Genomic DNA, 13286 nt, shown 5'->3' with positions numbered 1-13286 from the left:
ATACGATAAAATGTAAAGTAAGCTAGTTTTTCCAGAAATAGGTTTTTTTTAATTGCTTTACAATCAAGTATACTTTTAAATTTGCAATCTTGAATCGGCACTGATTATGAGCAGGGCAAACAATCAACAATTTGGATTAATACTACTGGAATTTTGCCTTTTTCTTTGGAAGTTCTCCCTACAACTTCAGGGTGGCTTAAGATGAAGAAAAGAGGTAGCTTTTATGACTGACAACTCCCCCAGTATCAGATCGCTATAAACATGGGAGCCACCTGTGTGCCCTAACATTGAGTTTACTACCGTGCCCAGGCTAGCTGTCTGAGCAGCTGCAGGAGCCCCACGGTGAGCACTGGAATGCATTTCTGGTAGGAGCATCTGGATGGATGGCAGGCAGGTGTGCTCGCTGGCTTCTCTTGTGGCCTCTTAGCCAGCTAGCTGGCCTGGTGAAGGTATTGGCGCTGAGTGGAGGTCAGGCTCTTGATGAGCCCCTTTGTTCTCTTCAATACCATTGTTTCCAGACTCACCTATTGTTGGGAAAGATTTGCTGATTTTTGTTAGGAACACAAACCACTACAAAAAGTCCTTTTATGTTGATGAGGGGCATTTTCCTGGCTCCTCTTTGTTTGATATGGAAATGCCTCAGGCTTGCTTTATGGCCACACACATTCTAGAAGGAAGTGTGAGAGAGACATAAAATTGCACCTGCCATAAAGGTGGCTGCCCTGTGGTTCTCTCTAGTAGTCTTTGAAGAATAGGCAAAGAAGTCTCTATCAGAGCAGATTCCTTTTATGTACCTAAGTATGAGTGTATAGGGATATACAAGGTGTCCTAAAAGTCTTAGTGCAGTTTTTTTGTTTTTTTGCTTTAGTAGCTTAAAGCTGCTCTAAGACTTTTGGGACCCTATATTATGTGTGCACAAACATAATTAGTCCCATTAAGGAATCCATGAGAAATCAAGCTCCTCCAGAATGAGGCCACCTGTGTTAAGAGAATATTGGCTATCATAGGAAGTCAGTCAGTCAGTGAACCAGCATTTACTAAGTGCCCAAGATCATGTGTTAGCAAAGAGGAGCCAATAAGACAGGAAGTATGGCATAATGTCAGAGGAGGCCTTTGTTCTAATCCCAACTCTGAAATTACATGACCTTGGGTAGCTATTTTCATTTTCCCATCCTTAGTTTCCTCATTTTGGACTAGGCAAGGGATAGTAACCTTTTGGTGTCATGGACCCTTTTGTCAGTCAGGTGAATCCTTCTCAGAAAAATGTTTTAAATGCCTAGAGAATGAAATACACAGGATTGCAACAAAAACCAATTATATTGAAATAATTATTGATTTTATGTATTTGGACATAAATAGATGTGGGTATACATAAATGTGTATACATGTATATATAAATGTATAAATACATTTCCATTACACACACACACACACACACACATATGTGTATATATATATATATATATATATATACACACACACACACATATATGTGTGTGTGTGTGTGTGTGTGTGTGTGTATAAAACTGTGGCAGGCCAGAATATATATGCCCAACTTCTAGCTAAACAGGCTGGCTTGGAAAAGATGATGAAGTTGGAGAATTCTTCCTTAACCATCCCCAGGCTATAACTTCTCCTTTCTGTACCCTTTCCCTCATTCAGAGGTTACCCCCCTCCTCCACTCAAACACCTACTACCTCCCCACCTCTCTCCTCCATTTAAAGAGATATTCCACAAACATTTATTAATCACTTAATATGTGCTAGCTATGTATTTGTTGAGGATATAAAGATAAAAAATAAAGTACATACTAATGGAGGGTGGGTAGAAGGAGTTACAACACAAATAAATGTAAAACTAGATAGGGATAAATGGGGACAAAAGAGAGATCCAAAGTACTCTAGAAAATTTTGAAAAGGAGAGAACACTAATGGGGAAGGGTCAATGATCTGTAAAGGCTCCACAGGGGAGGCACTTAAACTTAGCACCTCAGATGAGCCTTGAAAGAGGTTGAGGAATGTGAAAGATAGACCTGAAGACTGCATTTCAGGAATGGAGAGAAGGAGGACAATAGCCTGTTCCATACATAGAAAGAGAAACCGCCCTTTCAGTTAGAATACAGGTTAAGAGGTAAAAGATCTCATCTCTGTCATCTTTACCTACTGATTGAGTGACTGAATGATTATACTTTATTGTAAATTACCTTTAGGCCAAGTGTTGCCTTAAACTGTCATTTGCCTTTTCACTCTCACCTATCCAATGGAAGGTGATGTCCAGTGTTGGAGAATTTAAGGCAGGGATTCTTACCTTTTTTGTGCAGCATGGACCCCTTTGTCAGTCTGGTGAAGACTGAATCACTTCTCAGAATAATGTTTATTGTCTACATTCATAAGTGAAGGAAACACTAAATTTCAGTTAGAAGTTAGTGAAAAATAAAGATGTAAATTTTTTCCCACCAACAGAACCCTTAAAATCTATTCAATCTGGAGACCCCAGTTTAAGAATCTCTGATTTAAGGCTTTAGTAAGCAAGTGAGATGTTTCAAAAGGAGAATAGAACAATATTCCAATTGTCTCTAGCTCTTCTTTCCCACATCTTCCTTTTTCCTTCTTTCCCTCTTCCTCCCTTTCCCCTACCCCTGCTATATAACTAAGTTCCAAGTCTTGTTAATTCTACTTCAGCATCTTTCTTATCTTGTTCCCTTCTCTCTGTTCATCTTGCTATCACCCCAGGTTGGGTCCTCATTATCTTTCATAGAGACTATTTCATAATCTACTAACTGGTCTCCTTGCCTCCATCTTTTCCTTCTCCCCACCATTCTTTACACCATCCCTTGCTTAAAACTCACTGGCTTCCCATGCTTACAGTATAAAATACTGTAAAAATACTGAAGAAACTGAGAACATTTAGCCTGAAGAAAAGAAGGCTTGGGAAGGGACACAATTGTTGTCTTCAAGCATTTTTAAAGGAGAAATGGGAGGAAGCTGAAGACAGGCAGATTTCAGTTCAATGGAACACAACAATTCCCAATAATTTGAGCTGTTCCAAAGTGGAATGGCCAGCCTCAAGAGACAGTGGGTCCCCTCTCTCTCTGGAGGTCTTCAAGTCAATCTAGGTTGACCAACTCATTGGAAATGTTGTAGTAGGTATTTTTTTCCAGCTCTGGGCTAGACTTTTGTGGAAAGGCCTTTGTGTACCCTTCCAACTTGGAGATTCTGTGATCCTGGGTGGGTAGCAGTTGGGGAAAGAGAACAGTGTCCCATTCATTACTCTGCTCCTAGCAGCCTGCTCTTGGGTCAATCACTTATCCTCTTGGGGTTGGCAGGATGGAAAAGAGGTATTACGTAAATATGCATTATTTCATACTGATTTGTTGCTCAAACAAAAAAAAGGTTTTTTGAAAACAATATACTGCATTGTATTACTGTTATGAGGAAACTACTCAGGTTTTTTTTTTTTTGAGTAAGCAGGCTGATAATTTTTTCAACTCCTACTGGAATCTGTTGTGGGCCAATCTTGAAGTCAATCAATAAACATTTATTAATCAACTACTATGTGCTAAGCACGTGAATACAAAAAGAGGCAAAAGATACTCCCTGTATAACACAATTCTTCCTTGGAAAAAATCCAGCCTTCCTACTATTGTCCTCCACATTTTCAAATGGATCACTGCCTCCATACTCCCCACTTTCCTCTACAGTGTTTATTAAGACCCTGACTTTGCTCACACTGTTTCCTGTGACTAAAATGTCTTCCTCTTTTCCTCTTCCTTCAATGCTGAATTCCTACCTATTTTTTAAAGCCCAATTCAAATGCTGTCTACTTCAGAAAACTGTCCCTGCTCTCCCTACCCCCAGTCATTGATGAACTCCTCCCAAGGTGAATTTACCTAGCACTAGGATTGCCTCCCTTTTATGTCCTTGACATGCTTTGTGTGATAGTTATTTGTGGGTATGTCTTGTATCTCTACTAGAATATAAGTTCCCAAAGGGAACCATCTTACTTAAACTTTGTAACTCCCCCAGTATCTAGCAGCCAGTCACTGAGTAAACAAGTATTATTATGTTCTATGTACCAAGCTCTGTGCTAAGTACTGGGAATACAAATATAAACAAAAAGAAAAAAATAGTCCCAGCCCTCAAGGAGCTTACATTCTATTTTTAAAAATTATTTATTTTTCACATTCATTTTTTTTTAATTTTGAGTTCCAAATTTTCCCCCACCCCTCCCACCCCTTCCTCAGTCATTGAGAAGGCAAGAAATGGGATATCAATTATACATATGAAATCATGTACAACATATTTCCAGTGGACCTCAATTTAAACCCCATCTCTGATATTTATGACCACTGTGACATTAGACAAGTCATTTAACCTCATTGGGATATAATTTCCTTTTCTACAAAAAGATGAGCTAGGAGTAACTGACATGTTACGTCTCTTCCAGCTCTAGACATATCATCCTTTGAGTTAAATTACTTGCTCTAAATCAAAGATATAGTGAGTAGATGGGAAAGCCAAAATTTGAGGCCCGGAGCTTCTGATTTCTTGCTGATTCCCCTGTACCACACCTCACTGTCTCTTTTTGTTTTAATACTCTGCCTTTTTTCAAGAGATGTCTATTTGTTTTAGAAGAATCTTTGGACCTTATAACACCTTTCAGAAAGAACAAAGAAGGGATTGTTATGACCAAGGAAATACTGTGAACACCCGAAATCCTGCATTACAGAAACACCAAGTTTTGACATTATTGTTAAAATGATCTTTATCATTATTAACTTATGCCTGGTGAGGTTAAAGGCTATACCCAAGATAACTAAAGGTCATAGACCTCACTTTTTTTTTGTTTGACTGTACATATGACCCAAAGGTCAAACCAAACACCCAAGAATGCTTCTGTCTAGATAGAACTATGTTCATAAAATTTCCTTTTACTACTTCTGATAAAATTGAAGTTAACTGAGTAACTGAAAGATTGCTTATGATTCAGAGTTCAATTTTTAGATCTAATGTATAATGTTTAAATAAGTAAACATTAACTTCATAAATGACCCAGGCCTGGAGAATGGAGAGAAAGCTTGGAACACTGGACTTGAGAGGCAGAAGACCTTGGATCAAGTCCTAGCTCAGTCACTTACCTAACAGTTGTGTGACCTTGAGCAAGTAACCTCACATCCCTGATCTGTGAGAATAAAAGGGTTTGATCTCCAAAAGTCATTTGTAGCTGTCCTATATTGTGATTCTTAGTTGTGTGGGGAACAAATGATATTAATAAACAGCAATATGGATATAGGGTGATATAGTGACTAGAGTTCTGGACTTGGAATCAGGAAGATCTGAGTTCAAATCCTGTTTCAGACACTAGCGATGTGATTCGGAGGCTGGTCACTTAGTCTTTCTTAGCCTCAGTTTCTTCATTTGCAGAATGAGGATAATGCTAGCACCTTCCTCCACGGGTAGTTGTGAAGATCAAATGAGTATGTAAAGCACTTTGCAGGTGGGAGAGCCAGTAGAAAAGCCAGAACTGGAGCTGACCCTCTTCTGACCCTATGTTGGTTTCCCTACCATACCACACTGTCTCTCTCCAATAATAACACTCTGCCTTTTCTCAAAAGATTTCTATTTGTTTTATAAAATGAAAATGAGTAATGAAACTGGACTTGTGGCTAAACCATTTGTGCCTTCCAAAAACTATGTATAGCATATGAAGTTGCTTTTGAAGCCTCAGCAGCCCAGGGTATGTATGCTGTGTTACAAAGAACATTGTTGGGAAGGGGTGCTAGAGGAAACATAAAGGAGAAATATCATGGACCCAAGACCAGAATTCTTAGAACAAAAGGCCTTATCTCTGATTCCCCTAAGTAATGTCAACAAAAAGTTACTCCCGGAGAAAACTGGACAAAAAGCTTTCTGATTGTTGGTTGCTGGGGAGCAAGATTTTATTATAAGGTGAACAGCCAAACTTGGATGTTGGGCAAATCACTTAATCTCATTGAGGGTCAGCTTCTTCATCTGTTCAATGAAAGGGTTAGACTAGATAACTTCGGAAGGTTCCTTCCGGCTCTAGAGCTATGGTCATAGGATGATTCTTTTTATAATAAATCCCTAAATAAGCCATAAAAATGTGCTATACTTTGTATATCAAAATTATGTTTCAGTCTTACTTTTAGTAGGGCAGGTATACTGAGGGAAGAGATCTTGGGGGGCATATCTAAACTGTTCTGTACAAATTTGCTTACGTGACCTGGAGAAGACATTTTTCAATAAACTTTGAGGGTATTTTTAATGGTGGGTTATTGACTATAATCTCTATGATGTATAGGTGTTCTAAGGTGGCTTACTTGTTGAGAGAAGAGATGTAGGGATGCAGGGGTAGTGCCAAGACACAGCCAGGTAAAAGGCAAGCTTTACTTATTGGCCAGGGGCATGGTGCTATTAATGGACCACACAAAGAATGGCAGAAGCTGGGCAAAGTCTAAGCTGGACCTTTTATCCCTGAAGAAAAAGTAGCTATTAGAAAAAAAGAGGCCCTAGGAGAGCAGGAGCCCAGAAAGGTGGCTCTTAAGTCCTTTCTAGGTTATGGTGAGAGAGTCCATGAGCTATCAGGTGACACCACATGGTAGGCCTCAAAAACCAAAATGCATTTAAAAGCTTGAGAGGCTCCAGTTATTGCACCAGAGGAATGCTTTATTAGTACTCTTATTGTCCTTATACCCTCTATACAATCTGTGAGTTTACTATTTTTCCTGTAAACAAATGCCCTTGATTAAAACTCAGGACAATTTGGGTTTAGCAAAACGAAAGGATGGCTGCAGAAGCTAGAACCATCTGGAGACTGGTGTAGTACAGAGATCTGAGGACAGGAGTAAGCATCAAGTTCAGGATGGGTTAATGCATTTTACCAGGGAGGCTTTAGAACATCAGTCAGTGTCTTTTAGAGATCAGTTCATCCTGGGCCCGGATTAAGACAAATACTTCGTAGATCTTGGCTTATCAGTCATGATAAAAATCTACTCCATCTGTAAGGTTGTGTGTCCTTACAGTGACCAGTGGTATGTATTTGCATGCCCAGAGTTGCAGTCTTTGGCAGCTGAAAAAAAAAATGAAAATAACTCATTTATATGGAGATAAAGTCCTTAAGCTGAGGACCTCATTAGCTCTATGCTTAAACTAAACCAAATCACATCAATCATTGGGTTTGGAGGATAAAGGAAAAATCAGAATTTTGTTTACTTTTTTTTTAGGAAAACACCCAAATTTATCATTTGAGCCTTTATTAGTAGCTATTTAGTACATATTGATACTACCACCAAGATTTCTAGAAGTTTGCTCTCTGGATTAGTTGTTGTTGTTAGTAGTTCTGCCCCATAGCATGTCAATACAGTTCATGGGGTTTTCTTGGCAAAGATGCTGGAGTGGTTTGCAATTTCCTTCTCCAGTGGATTAAAGCAAATAGAGGTTAAGTGACTTGCCCAAGGTCACATAGCTAGTAAGTGTCTGAGGCTAGATTTTAATTCAGGTCATTCTGACTCCATGCTCAGTGCTCTATCCATTCAGCCACCTGGCTGCCTCCTAGATTAGTACTTTACTTAAATGGAAGCTTTGTAGCTTTCAAATTTTAAGAGAGTTAACAGAATATGTGCCACCATAAATGGATAACAAAACATAAAAATTATTGCTTCTTATCTGTTCTATATTTAATTATCAGCAGAACAATAATGTCACTGTGCTGGTAATCTATGAAAGAGAAATCAGAGAGAAGGGCTAGTCCACAGTGTGAAACCTCTTACTCCCTGCTAGATCTACTATTATCTTACTGGAAGGCTGAGCCAGATGATCTCATTATATCTTTAGTTCTTCGTATAGAATAATGACAGCTGAGAGTCAGAAGACCCAGACACTTCTGGCCCCATTCATAGCATGTAATTTGAAGGGTACCAAAAAGCCCATGCCTGAAATTATCTCTGTCTCCCCAGGTGGCTGAAATTTACACCATAAAAATCACTCCTTAAGGCACTGTGTGCAGGAAGTACTCCTCAAGTGCAAATATGCAATCTGACTAATATTGACTGGTAGCACGTAGTTTACAGCTGATTATCAGTTTCCTCTTCCAATTTTAAGGCTCCTTCTTGAAATTTGAGCTCCAAGAAGACTTGACTGTGTCTGTACTTTTTTTGTATCCCCCTCAGTACTTAACACAGTCCTGATTATATATTAAAAGTTCAGTAAATAGCTGTTAATTCATCAAAGCTGAAAAAAGCAAAATGGAATTTTACTCTTTCTTCTTTCACAAGATCTGTGAAACATCTGGATGAATACTCTTCTATCCATACAGATCTCAACTCAAAATTCCAAAGACTCCAAGATTTACTAAAGAGTTTTCATGAATTGCTGTGGGTGAAACAGTATCTATGGAAGCCAGTGCTCTGGGAATGCACCTCTCCTACCCTTACTAAGGCTGATTCCTAGAAGCAGTCTCTAGGCAGGCTGGTCAAAGCCTTCCTAGCTTGGTTGGACTTTCTGGAGTTTGTGTGGATATTGGCATAGCAAGAAGAGCTGAGTTACCTCCATGCCAAAATGATATATTAAAGAAGGGTTGTTAGTGGCTTATTTTGGGGAGAGAAGGAAAGCTGCACACAAAATTTTAAAATATTTTCAATGGTGAATTTAATTTTTTAAATTTTCATTAACTTGAATCACTTCATTCGTGATGCTGTTAATAACTGGGATTGAATCCAGAAAACCCTGAAATCCTCCTACCTGAAGCAAAACTGTAGTTAGGGACTATTCTGAAATAAAACTGGTGCTTACTGAAGCATTAAGTATATATTTTGAACAGGATACTCATGTTGTAAATGGGACCTTACAAAGAAAAATAATACTAGAGACAAAGACCAAAAAAAAAAAAGCAGTGGGATTGGATTAAGTAGATACAGGTTGTCTCAAAAGTTTCAGTGCAGTTTTCTGTTTCTAAAAGCTTAAAACTGCACTAAGACTTTTGAATCATATGGAGAAGATTCATGCATGTCATGAGGAGGAGTCAACATCCAAAGTATCCAAAGGAGATGAAGATACCAAAAGGGTGAGGGGAAATAGATCTGATAGAAATAGAAAAGAAAGTCAACAATGGAAAGGACATCAACAGCTAATTTCCCATGTATATAAAACTTTCATGCCAAAGATAGAGCTGTTATGGTGCAATAATCGAGAGCTCCTGACTTAGTAAGTCTTGATCTGATCCCACCTCTAATGCTAGCTGTGTGATTCTGGGCAAATCATATGACATCTTTGAGTCTCAGTTTCCTTAGCTGTAAAATGAGAGGGTTAAGTTAGATAGCCTTGAAGGGTCCCTCCCAGCTCTAAATCCTAGGATCCTGTGATCTCTGGAATGGACTAATAATCCTTTAAATGACACAGACCTTTCACCACACATTCCTGTAAAATCATGTCATTCTGGGTTCCTCAGCCTTGTCCCGAGGTTTGGGGTCATGAAGAGTCAACACAACTGAACAACAGCAGCAGATATTAATTGAACCATTACCGAGTTCTACTTGACAAGAATAATAATAATAGCAATAATACTATCTAGCATTTATATAACACGTTGAGGTTTGCAAAGCATTTTACAAATATCTCATTTTATGCCCTCAATAACCCAGGAAGTTAGATGCTATTGTCCCATTTTATAGTTGAAGAAACTAAGGTAGGCAGATGTTAAGTGACTTGTTCAGTGTTAGCTAGCTACTAAGTGACTGAGGATGGATTTGAACTCTAATATTCCTGAGGGTTACCCAATGCACTATCTAGCTGACACACTCCTAAACTCATCCTTCCTTACAAAGTAATAAAAATATAGCAGAGATGAGGCAGTGTGTTCTCATGCAATGGAGTTAGAAGCCTAACATGTTCTCGCCCTTGCCTCTAACGCTCAGGAGTTGTGACTGTGGGCAAATCATAGGATCATAGATTTAGAGCTTAAAGGAATCTTTCAGGTCATCCAGTCTAAGCCCCTCATTTTACAATTGAGGCCCAGAGTGATCCACAGCTGCAAAAACAGGATTCATACCCCAAAGCACTGCTTCTAAATCCAGAGCTCTGTCCATTGCACCACACTGCCTGTCTACTTCATCTGTCAACCTCAGACTCTCCCTCTGCAAAATGTTGATAAAAATACCTATGTCAAGTATAGGGTTACTGTGAAGAACAAATGAGATTTTTACAAACCTAAAAGCTATATAAATGAGAGATGTATGTAGACATAGATAAAGATAGAGATATACACAAATTCAGCTTAGACATAAAGGGCTGAAAAGAGGAAGTTTAAGTGGTTTCTAAGATAATTTCCTGATCTAATATTCTGAGATTCTGTAGTATCCTAATGTGCTAAGAATGCTACTTTTTTTATTGTAAAAGAAAAAGAAAAGTCACTCTTTTCCTAGGACTCAAAGCTTTATTACAGCTTGTGGCAACACACAGATTTGAGTATTTATGCCAAGGAGTGTCAGGGCTACTAAAGACCCAAATCTAAGTAAGAGCAACTGTTTTGTGATAAAGAAAAAGAGAGAGAGAGAGAGAGAGAGAGAGAGAGAGAGAGAGAGAGAGAGAGAGAGAGAGAGAGAGAGAGAGAGAGAGAGAGAGAGAGAGAGAGAAGGAAAGGGAGAAAGAAAGGAAGGAAGGAAGGAAGAAAGAAAGAAAGAAAGAAAGAAAGAAAGAAAGAAAGAAAGAAAGAAAGAAAGAAGGAAAGAAAGAAAGAAAGAAAGAAAGAAAGAAAAGAGGGAAGGAAGGAGAGAAAGAAAGAGAGAAAGAAGGAAAGGGAGAAAGAGAGAAAGGAAGGAAGGAAGAGAGAAAGAAAGAAAGAAAGAAAGAAAGAAAGAGGGAAGGAAGGAGAGAAAGAAAGAGAGAAAGAAGGAAAGGGAGAAAGAGAGAAAGGAAGGAAGGAAGAGAGAAAGAAAGAAAGAAAGAAAGAAAGAAAGAAAGAAAGAAAGAAAGACAAGAGGGAAGGAAAGGGAGAAAGAAAGAAAGAAAGACAAGAGGGAAGGAAGGAGAGAAAGAAAGAGAGAAAGAAGGAAAGGGAGAAAGAGAGAAAGGAAGGAAGGAAGAGAGAAAGAAAGAAAGAAAGAAAGAAAGAAAGAAAGAAAGACAAGAGGGAAGGAAAGGGAGAAAGAAAGAAAGAAAGACAAGAGGGAAGGAAGGAGAGAAAGAAAGAGAGAAAGAAGGAAAGGGAGAAAGAGAGAAAGGAAGGAAGGAAGAGAGAAAGAAAGAAAGAAAGACAAGAGGGAAGGAAGGAGAGAAAGAAAGAGAGAAAGAAGGAAAGGGAGAAAGAAAGAAAGAAAGAAAGAAAGAAAGAAAGAAAGAAAGAAAGAGAGAAAGAAAGAAAGAAAGGCAAGAGGGAAGGAAGGAGAGAAAGAAAGAGAGAAAGAAGGAAAGGGAGAAAGGAAGGTAGGAAGGAAGGAAGGAAGGAAGGAAGAGAGAGAGAAAAAGAAAGAAAGAAAGAGAGAAAGAGAGAGAGAAACAGAAAGAAAGAAAAGAAAGAAAGAAAGAAAGAAAGAAAGAAAAAAGAAAAGAAAGAAGAAAGAAAGAAAGAAAGAAAGAAAGAAAGAAAGAAAGAAAGAAAGAAAGAAAGAAACCTCAAAGGTAAATCAGGGGATATCATATTACAATTCCCTTGCCCACTTCCTCTGTCCTCAGGCCCCCCCTCCCCCACCAAAATCTTTCAGATTGAACAGGACAAAGTTTGATCTCTTCCATGTTGAGAGTTTGGAACAAAAGCAGCTTTCTGCTTGAGCTGAACTTCAAAAGGCTGCTGAGTGACTGCTCTAAGTAATACTTTGTTGTAGATCTCAGAGGAAATTCACAGATGTCCTTCTGTAACTGTGTGCAGTTCCAAGGACCTTTTAACCGAGCAGAGAGGTGTTACTGTATTAACCAGACCGATGTCTTGCATTGGGAGCAATACTAGGGAGACCCACGAAGACTAACCGAGGTGCCAGATGTAGTTAAGTTCAGGACCCATTTTTCTTCAATGAGGTTACCTTATGGGCCAATAAATGTAAAATTCGGTTAGGTGCCCGAGTTGTTTCTAGACTAGGATTTTTATTTTTATTTTTTTAAGTAGAAGGGAGTTAATCTCTGGTTTGACAGAAGCCAATGATACTTATGGAATTACTCCAAATGAAAGCAGGGAAACTCGGGAAGTGGGTGGTTGACCCGGGCACCAGGTAGTGACCCAGGTGCCACATATGGAGGAACCAATTTAGAAACCGGATTGGGGCAGACCGGCTCACGGCCGCCCACGGAGAGTGCTCCCCTCCCGGTTTTACAACTCGCTTCTTCTTCCCGCAGGTTGCCTTTGTTCCCTTTCTCCGTCCGCCTGCCTGGAAGAAACTGCGGAAAAACTGACTGCGGAAACTTCCCTGGTCCGGAAATCTGCCCTTGGCTGCCGCCGCGCTAGAGAGCTTCTGCTGGGCTGTGGCCGCTTCGCTCGGCTGCGCACCAGGCTGCGTCTCCTCGGGTGCTGCAGCGGCTCCGGGCCAGCCGGCAGGGCTTCCAAACTGCCCCTCACCAACCCCCGGTTCAAGTTGTCTCGGCATTCAGGTAATGCCTACTCCGGGGTGGAAGACCCACGTGGCATTCTTGCTTCCACTTGGTGGAGAGGGAGGAGGGAGAAAATGAAGTACAGTCCTTTCCCCCTTGTTAAATCCGTGACCCAAAGGCTAAGTGGTGAAGCTGACTTCCCACCTTTTCTACTCCTCCCTCGCCACCCTCCACACCGACTCCCCTTTTTTTCTGCCTAGGCTCCATGCACTTGTTTGTGAGCTCGGCGCGCAGCCCTCATGGGTTTGCTCCCCTTCGGGCTTCTGCAAGCTTGCAGTGCGTTTGGTCTTTTCATGTCTCTTTATATTATGGCGGAGCAGCCACACACTTTTCATGAGAGCAGTGCTTTGTGTAAAAGCATTGGCATTTGGCCTTGATACCTGTATCTCTTGATGATTGCAACAAATTTCTAAAATAAATATTGTACTTTGATCTCCTGCCCATTGCATTTTTAATGGAACACCACTTCCTTAAGAATACATTTCAGGAGGCCCGGAGGGCTAACCGTGCTAATTATCGGTGAAGAAAATGTTCTCAAACTTCTCCATAAGTCAGAGAGATCTGGAACCAGGGCGATTGTCCCCATTGGGTGACAAGAGAAGCTAACCGGGCAGGTGCACCTCTATCCAACTTGATGCCCAAGTACTCTTTGACCCCAGTATCTTTTTTTCCCCCGGGCCAGGAGGAGCGAGG

The 13286-nt window shown here is 40.0% G+C and overlaps 1 protein-coding gene across 1 annotated transcript in view; it reads left to right on the top strand.

Moving 5' to 3' along the window:
- Positions 1-13025, top strand: part of MYO3B (myosin IIIB) — a 632072-nt gene extending 619047 nt beyond the window's left edge. The window contains exon 34 of the mRNA XM_078146159.1: positions 12342-13025. The gene's annotated coding sequence lies outside the window, so the exon portion shown is untranslated. The remainder of the gene's footprint in view (positions 1-12341) is intronic.
- The last annotated feature ends 261 nt before the right edge of the window (positions 13026-13286 follow it).

The sequence above is a fragment of the Phascolarctos cinereus genome, unplaced genomic scaffold (assembly GCF_003287225.1).
Source record: "Phascolarctos cinereus isolate Bilbo 61053 unplaced genomic scaffold, phaCin_HiC Scaffold_726;HRSCAF=1367, whole genome shotgun sequence".
NCBI classification, from domain to species: Eukaryota; Metazoa; Chordata; class Mammalia; order Diprotodontia; family Phascolarctidae; genus Phascolarctos; species Phascolarctos cinereus.
The sequence above is the reverse complement of the archived record's forward strand: the minus strand, read 5'-3'. Positions and strand labels throughout refer to the sequence as shown.